An 8,068-nucleotide genomic window follows, 5' to 3' on the forward strand; every position below is an offset into this window, starting at 1 on the left:
ATTCATTGTCATGCACCAGCCAGGGAGGCTGGGCTCCCTAGCCTGACCCAGCCCGACCCAACCCGACCTGAGTCCCAGGCACGGCTGATCCACACACAGAGAAGGAGCCAGCACTGCCTGCACCCACGGAGCCACAGGGCGTTCTTTTTTTAGATAAAGGCTCTGATGTGACAGCATGGTGGCAGGATTCTTCTCTGGTCTCATTTCCCAGCTCCCGTAACCACCCAGCCCCCGGAGAACCTGGCCTTGAGCAGCTCAGAGCATCAGTCTGCAACATCTGAAAATGAGAATGGAACGCCCAGGGGCTGAGCTGAGCACAGTGTGTGCAAAATGAAAGCAGCAGTGTCCCCCAGACCTGTGGCTTCTCCCACTGCCCCTCCTAAATCTACAGGACACCCAGATCTCAGTGCTGCCAGAAAAACCTGAGTAACTGTCCAAACCTCCTTGCAAAGCGACAATTGTTTGAATAAGTCACAATTGCTTTGGGTTTTATTTAACAGATGTTGTCCATTATGCTACATATTGGGACAAACGTGTTTTCCCTCATTTCCTACACCCTAACCCCACAGGCGCCCAGCTGAGTGAAGCAGAAAACAAAAAGAAACTGGAAATAACCAGAACTCCTTGCATTTGGACAGCATCCTAGAATGTACCATGGACCCATTAAGCCTGTTTTGTAGATGAGACCCCACAGGGGTTCAGAGAGATTCGTGACTTCTCAAGTCCAGTGGACTGATAAGTGGCAGAGCTAAGACTGAAACTCCACTTCCAACCTGGATCCAGCTCTCTCCTGTGGAGCCATGCATGTGGAGTCAGTCCCAGGGAAGAAAGGCAGGGCCCAGGAGGTGGCACAGTCAGACAATTGCTAGGTTTCATGTGGCAATTTGCTGTGAACTGGGTCTATTGGCTAGTCCATTTTTAGACTGGAGCCGCGGGTTCCGTATGATACAACAGGCCTCTCATGGAAGACTGTGGGCCCGGAGGGGATGCCTGGGTCCCAGAAAGGGTCCCATTCAGCAGGGATCCAGAGCCTGATGTGTCACGGCTGCAGCTGTGTCATATCTGCCTCTACCTCCAAATGCCCTTTAAAACGTGAATATTTTTGCTAACATTTAAAACTTAGTAGGATTTACATAAGAATGGATATTTCTGGCATCTCTTAACAATGTGAGGATTGGCTGGTACCAGGCTTGCCGTCCCTGGAGCTGAGCAGTGCTGCTCCCTCTAGAAGGAGCATTTGCTGTCCAGGGCACTGAGCCTGTGGCCATGCCCTCATCTGACCTCTGTGATGTCACCTGTCTGGCCCCTATAGGCATGGGGGTTTTTGACTGTTGCTACAGAACCGAAGTTCTTAACATTTTTGAAGGTCAGGGGGTCCAAGAACTTGGATGGGTAACAATTACATCTTTATTTTCACTGACCTCTACCTAAAACTGAGCATTTCCTTCCATTAAGAGTGTAGGCAGCAACCATGGTCATAATGGGATCTGTGACTGTCACCAGAAGAAATCACAGACAGTTTTGTATCACATGAGAGTTCTGCAGGTACCTCCAAATGCCATCCATGCTCATCAACACTGTGACACCAGCTGCGGTTCTTTAATGCATGTGATAAGGAAGCACATATATTAGAAGTTTGGGTTTTAAAATATATTTTGAGAAGTGTTTTTCCATGCATTTGGCTCCTTTGGTAATCCTAGGTATTTTATTTTATGCCTTTATTCTAAGAAAAGGTCCATCGCTTCATGTCAGAGGGATCCAAGCACAGCACTGGACTCTTCAAAATACAGTTGTCAGCATCCTTGGGGAAGGGGAGGCCGTTCTAGAACCTCTAGGGGAAGTGAGGCAGGAGAGGAGCTGCACTCCCCCATCCAGACCCTCCACAGTGGCTTCACACCGGACTCCAGACCCAGGGCTTGGGGCCCTCTGAGGACTCCTAGCAAGGGGGCTTTCTAGGAAAGGGGCTCAGGGTGAAGGCTGTGCTGTGGGTCTGCATTCAGAGCCTGAGTTCCCGCCTCCAGCCTCCATGGTCATTCTCCCTTCTCCAAAGCAACCCCAGCGTGAATATAGAGGGAGAAAGTTTAGCTCCCAGCCCGAGCCACGGTGCGGGTGCCGCCTCCCTGCAGCGCTCACTGACTGAAGCGCTGAGCGCTGACTCATCATCGGACTCTCCTGCCCAGCCTGGTGCACGCCCACGACGTGCCCTCCTTCTTGCTTCTCCACTGTTTCCTCCCCGGCTCTTCCCGGGCGCCTGCAAACCCACGCGCGTCTCCCCATGTCCTGGCTGCCCCCTCCCAGCAACCATCCTCTTCTTTCCCTGCCAAATCCGGAAATGTGTGGTCTCGTTGTGTTTCCTCCTGAATCCTTGAAGCACCCACTCAGCCTCACTTCGTCCTCCACCTCCCATTGCAGTTTACTGAAACTGCCCTGCTGAGGGTCAGCAGGGTTGATCTTCCCAGCAGGACAGGTGGCCCTGGGCCTCCCACCTCCCCCTCCCGCTCCCGCCCTGGTGTTCCCACAGCCCAGCCGCCTCTTCCTGGATGGAGGGATGGATGGACAGATGTACTCCCTCCCCTGGTTTCCATGACACTGCACTTTCCCACATCTCTAGGTTTGTGACAGCTCATTTCCTCCTCGCTGGCATCGCCTTCTCCCAGCTTCTCACCGTGGGTGTGCCCAAGGCACTGTCCTTCGCGTTCTTTTCCTGTGTGCCCACCACCTCCCGTGGAGGGCTTATCCTCCTGGCGGCCTCATATCACCTCCCACCACTGCTGCCTCTCCAGCCTCTGACACCCACCATCCCAGTCCTACATTGTCAGGGTTTCCAGAACCTCCCCCCGTTCCCCACCCCATGAAACGTGTCTTAAATCACAGGTTTTAGACGTTGGGCCCTGGAGGTATTCAAGGGTAGGCTGGCCAGGCAACCCCAAACCTGGTAGGATGCTGCAGGGCAGACTTAAATATGTGCCCCCCCGAGCCTGAGAGGCTGCAGATCTGTGAGAGACAGTCTAGTGTATGGCTAAGAGGAGAGGACTCTGCAAGCTCACTGCCCACGTTCAAATCCTGCCTCTGCCACCTGCTGCTGTGACCTTAGGCAAGTTCATTGATTTGTTTGTCCATTTATCTAGCAAATGTTAATTGAGCCCCTACTCTGTGCCAATGTTAAATTGTGACTGTGAAAGCAATGAGAGGTAGAAGATGCTGTGAGAGCCCATCATGAGACAGTCTTATGAGGGAGGTCAGGGACAGGTTTCTTGAGGACATGGCCTTTAAGCTCAGATCTGAAGAATGGGAGAAGTCACGATGTGTGACAGATTGAATCAGGTCCCTCAAAGATGTCTGCATCCTAATCCCCAGAATCTATGAATGTGCTACCTTGCATGGCAAAGAAGATGTGAAGAAGTTAAAGATCTTGAGATGGGAGATTATCTTGGATTATCTGGGTGGGCTCAAGGTACCACAAGGGTCCTTATGAGAAGGAGTTAGAAGGGTCAGAGTAGAAAGAGATGGAAGCTGAGGCCGGAGTGGTGTCATTGCTGGAAGGGGGCCATAAGCCAAGGAAGCTTCTAGAAGCTGGAAAAGGCAAAGAAATGGATTCTCCCCTAGAACTTCCAGAAACAACACAGCCCTGCTGACCCATTTTGGACTTTCATCCTTCAGAACAGTAAGATATAAATTTGTGTTGCTTTAAGCCACTGAGTTTGCAGTAACTTATTACAGCAGCGATAGGGAATTAGCACACTGGGAGAAAAATGGAGAAGCATGTGAGGCAGGTGACAAGGCCGGGGTGAGAGATGGGCATTGGAGATCTCGTGTGTGTGTGTGTGTGTGTGTGTGTGTGTGTGTGTGTGTGTGTATGTGAAAAGGGGAGTGATGAGGCTGGACAGGAAGCAGGTGGTGGGTTAGGCAATCATGAGGGATGAGGGGTCTGGCATATCATTGTCCAGATGTGGTGATCTGGTGAATTTCAGCTCTTTGGTACTGTCTGGGAAGCCTGATGGTTGGTTTCCTGAGAAAAGAACTCAGATAAGACAAATGTAACTTTCTCAAGTGTCAAGACTGGATCAATTTCTATATTTATTCAAGGAAACCGGAAAAATTAGTTCTGTGAGACAATTGGGCCCATTTCAAAACTATCAACAAGTTTCAAGCAGCTATTTGTTTACATTATTAATCCCTCTAAGCCTCAGATTCCTCACTGATAAAATGATGACTTTGTAGGGTTGTTGGGAAGATTAAATGGGATGATGTAATGACTGTAGCTCTTAGTTAGTGCTCATTTAGTACCATTATTATGATCCAGTGGCTTTCCAGCTGGGCTCCACACAGCCCTAGAAATTCTGAGTCTCTGCGCTGCTGTGAAGTGGAGGGAGACAGGGAACAGTGGGGCAGTTCTCTCCTCAATCAGAGCAGCTGAGTCTTGTTAGCACTTGTTAGCACATTGGACTGGACATTTGCTTAAGATCATGTTTGTTTGTCTGTTTTCAAGACGAGGTCTTGCTCTGTCACCCAGGCTGGAGTGCAGTTGCATGGGCATAGCTCAATGCAGCCTTGAACTCCTGGGCTCAAGTGATCCTCCTGCCTCAGCCTCCCTAATAGCTATGACTGCCAGTGCATGCCATCTCGACTGGCTAATTTGATTTTTTTAGAGGTGTGGTCTCACTGTGTTTCCAGGGCTGGTTACGAACTCCTGGGCTCAAGCAATCTTCCTGCCTTGGCCTCACAAAGCACTGGGATTACAGGAGTGAGCCCCTATGCCTGGCCTTTAAGATCGTGTTTGAATAAAATCTATTGCCTGCCCCTGCTTTTTCCTGTAAGGAAACCCTGGCCTAGAGGTGACACCATGACATTGGAACCAGCCTGGAGAACTCAGGCTGCAAACCAACAGCGCTTCCCTCCTTTGTGGCCCAGTGGCCTGGGCCTGGGGTCAGCGTGGGGGCTTCATGGCATGGAGTCCATTTTCCTTCTTGTCACTCCGTATGATTTGTGTGATCTTTTTCCTTGCATTTCTGTTATGTGTTAATCTCCCTTGTGGGACACTCTAAGGTCCACAGGGGCAGGAATCACATATGATTTGTTATCCACAGTGTCTCCAGGGCCTGCCACTGTGGCTGGTACATGATAATGACAGGAAACACTTGGAAGATGCTCACTGTGTCCTGGGCTCTGTTCCACGTCCTGCACACACATTCACACATGTGTGCAGAATTAAAGGCTTCACGTCACTTCTGCATCTGGATGAGTTTCTTCACCTCTTTGAACCACAGTGTTCTCATCTATAAAATGGAGAATAGCAACACCTCCAGTGGTGATGGTGGGGGTGAAACAACATGATGACGTCTGCAAGCCTCCTGGCTGGGGATCTGGTCACAGCAGGCATTCAGGAAAGGACAGCTATTATTATTACTTCATTGCACTGGTTGCCAGATTGCTCTGATTCCAGTGCCCAGTCTCGATAGGGTCACTACAGTAATCCCTGGACTGGGATGAATTCCTTCCCTCCATCAGTCAAGTCGCTTCCTGCGAGCTTTCTTTCTTTCACTCACTCCTCCTCCTCCTCTTTCTCCCTTGGGCCTAGACCAGCTCCTCTGCCCCTCTGGCCTCCAGCTGCCTTCATTCTAATCAACCATGCAGGCCACTGCCTGTGCTTCCGCCTGCACCCACTTCCATTGCCTCCTTCCCTCCCAGGGCCCCAGGGAAGCTCCTACAGCCTCTATCATCAAATGTGATCCTTGGGCTCATATTGAGGGGATCCTGAGCACTAGTGTAAATCGCTCCCTGCTCAACTACTCCCAGGCTACCACTGACACCCCCAGCACCTGGCCCAAAATTTAAAAAATAAGCATTTATCACTTTTACAAAAAACAAAAAAGCTTTTAGTTGTGGTAGATGTTGTTGTTAAAGTACAAAATTAACAACACAAGCTATAGAAGCGAAGAAAAAGAAAAGATGAACTCCAGGGTGTCTAGGGCAAACTAGAAAACCTTTCAAAAAGAATAATGCTATAATGTTTGGTTCCTAAAAAAAGTTCATCATAGAAATAGCCAAGAAGATGTTCTAAAACCAATGCCATAGTAACTAGAAGTTTCCACAATTATTCAAAAGAGTAAAATTATTTTCTAGGCCCTAGGAAATATACATATCACATTGATTACATAAGGGCCTGCAGTGAACTTTTAAGTATATGTATTACATATTAAAACACACTTTTATAACATACCAAAGCATATGCAATACTACAAGGTTGGCTACAATAAATGATACACATCCAGGCTGGGCGTGGTGGCTCATGCCTGTAACCCTAGCACTTTGGGAGGCCCAGGTGGGTGGATTGCTAGAGTCCAGGAGTTCAAGATCAGCCTGGGGAGCATGGCAAAACCCCATCTCTACAAAAAATATAGAAATTAGCCAGGTGTGGCATGTACTTGTAGTCCCAGCTACCGGGGAGGCCGAGACAGAAGAATCGCTTGACTCCAGGAGGTTGAGGCTGCAGTGAGCTGTGGTGCCGCTACTGCATTCCAGCCTGGGTGAGAGAGAGACCCTGTCTCAAACAACAACAAATAAAACACATGTAATTGACGATTGTTTTGTTCTTCTTCCACTTTAGAAGTGGCATAATGCTTGATGTAATACCTCCCTTTTCTGTGAGCAAGCAGGGATGTCTGAAGTCACTCCTTGGAGCTCAGTGCTGAGCTAATCGAGGAGGACAAGTGTGATTTAAATGTCTTGGTGCTGATGCTAACGATGCCCTTCTTTTAACTGAAAATTGTTTTATTAGGTTGGTGCAAAAGTAATTGTGGGTGTTGCCATTATTTTCAACAGCAAATACCACAATTACTTTTGCACCAACCTAATAAATATCCAGAAGGGCTGGCCTAGCATTCTCCTTCCTCCATACCTGTGTACATGCAGAGCTCAGGGGCCAGGTTAACACGGGTTCTAGGAAGTCTTCTGCAGGCTCTGAAGACAGCCCTCCCACCGTTCCCTCCCTGTGGACCACCAGGCACTGTTACTGACAGCCATCAGAGCTCAGAGCCATGCTGCTGCTGCTGCTGCTTGGCTCTTTTCATCTGGGCCAGTGGAAGGTAAGGGAGAGATGGCAATTGAGGTACAAAAGCTCATCAAACACGCTCTGTGGAGGCACAGAATTAAAGTAGGTCTAGAGTGGAAAGGATTTTTGCTATGAGCTGCTCCAACCTCTAAGAGCCGCCACCACCACCACTGACAAAACAGAGCACACACTCTATGCCTGGAATTATGACAGAGATGGTTTAATTTCATGTAATTGTCAGAACTGTGTGAGGTAAGTAAAATCATCCCCATTTTACAGATGAGAAGGCAGAGGCTCAGTGAGCCTAAGAACTTACTAATTATATTAGTTTGCTAGGCTGCCATAAGGAAGTGCCACAGACTGGGTGGCTTAGAACATCAGAAATGTTCTGGAAGCTGGAAGTCCAAGATTGAGGTGTCAGCAGGGTTGGTTCTTGGGGTCATGAGACAGTATCTGTCCCATGCCTCTCCCCTAGCTTCTTGCAGTTTGCTGCAAGTTTAGCCTGTTTTAGCATGTAGACGCATCACCCCATCCTCCCCTCGTCTTCATATGGTCTTCTCCTGGAGTGTGTGTCTCCACGTGCACATTTCCCCTTTTTATAAGGACACCAGTCATGTTGGATTAGGGGCCATTTGCACCTTTAGTCTTTTCTCCTTTTTTTTTTTTTTTTTTTGAGATGGGGACTCGCTCTGTCACTAGGCTGGAGTACAGTGGCGTGATCTCAGCACACTGCAACCTCTGCCTCCTGGGTTCAAGCGATTCTTCTGCCTCAGCCTCTGTAGTAGCTGGGACTACAGGCACACACCACCACACCCAGCTAATTTTTGTATTTTTAGTAGAGATGTGGTTTCACCATGTTGGACCAGGATGATCTTGATTTCTTGACCTCGTGATCCTCCCGCCTCGGCCTCCCAAAGTGCTGGGATCACAGGCATGAGCCACCACACCCAGCCTACTTTTTTAAATTCAGAAAGCACTGTTGCTCCTTGTCTAAATTAGGTTTTGTCTTGGTTCCCT

Source organism: Macaca nemestrina, chromosome 8 (genome assembly GCF_043159975.1).
Source record: "Macaca nemestrina isolate mMacNem1 chromosome 8, mMacNem.hap1, whole genome shotgun sequence".
NCBI lineage: Eukaryota > Metazoa > Chordata > Mammalia > Primates > Cercopithecidae > Macaca > Macaca nemestrina.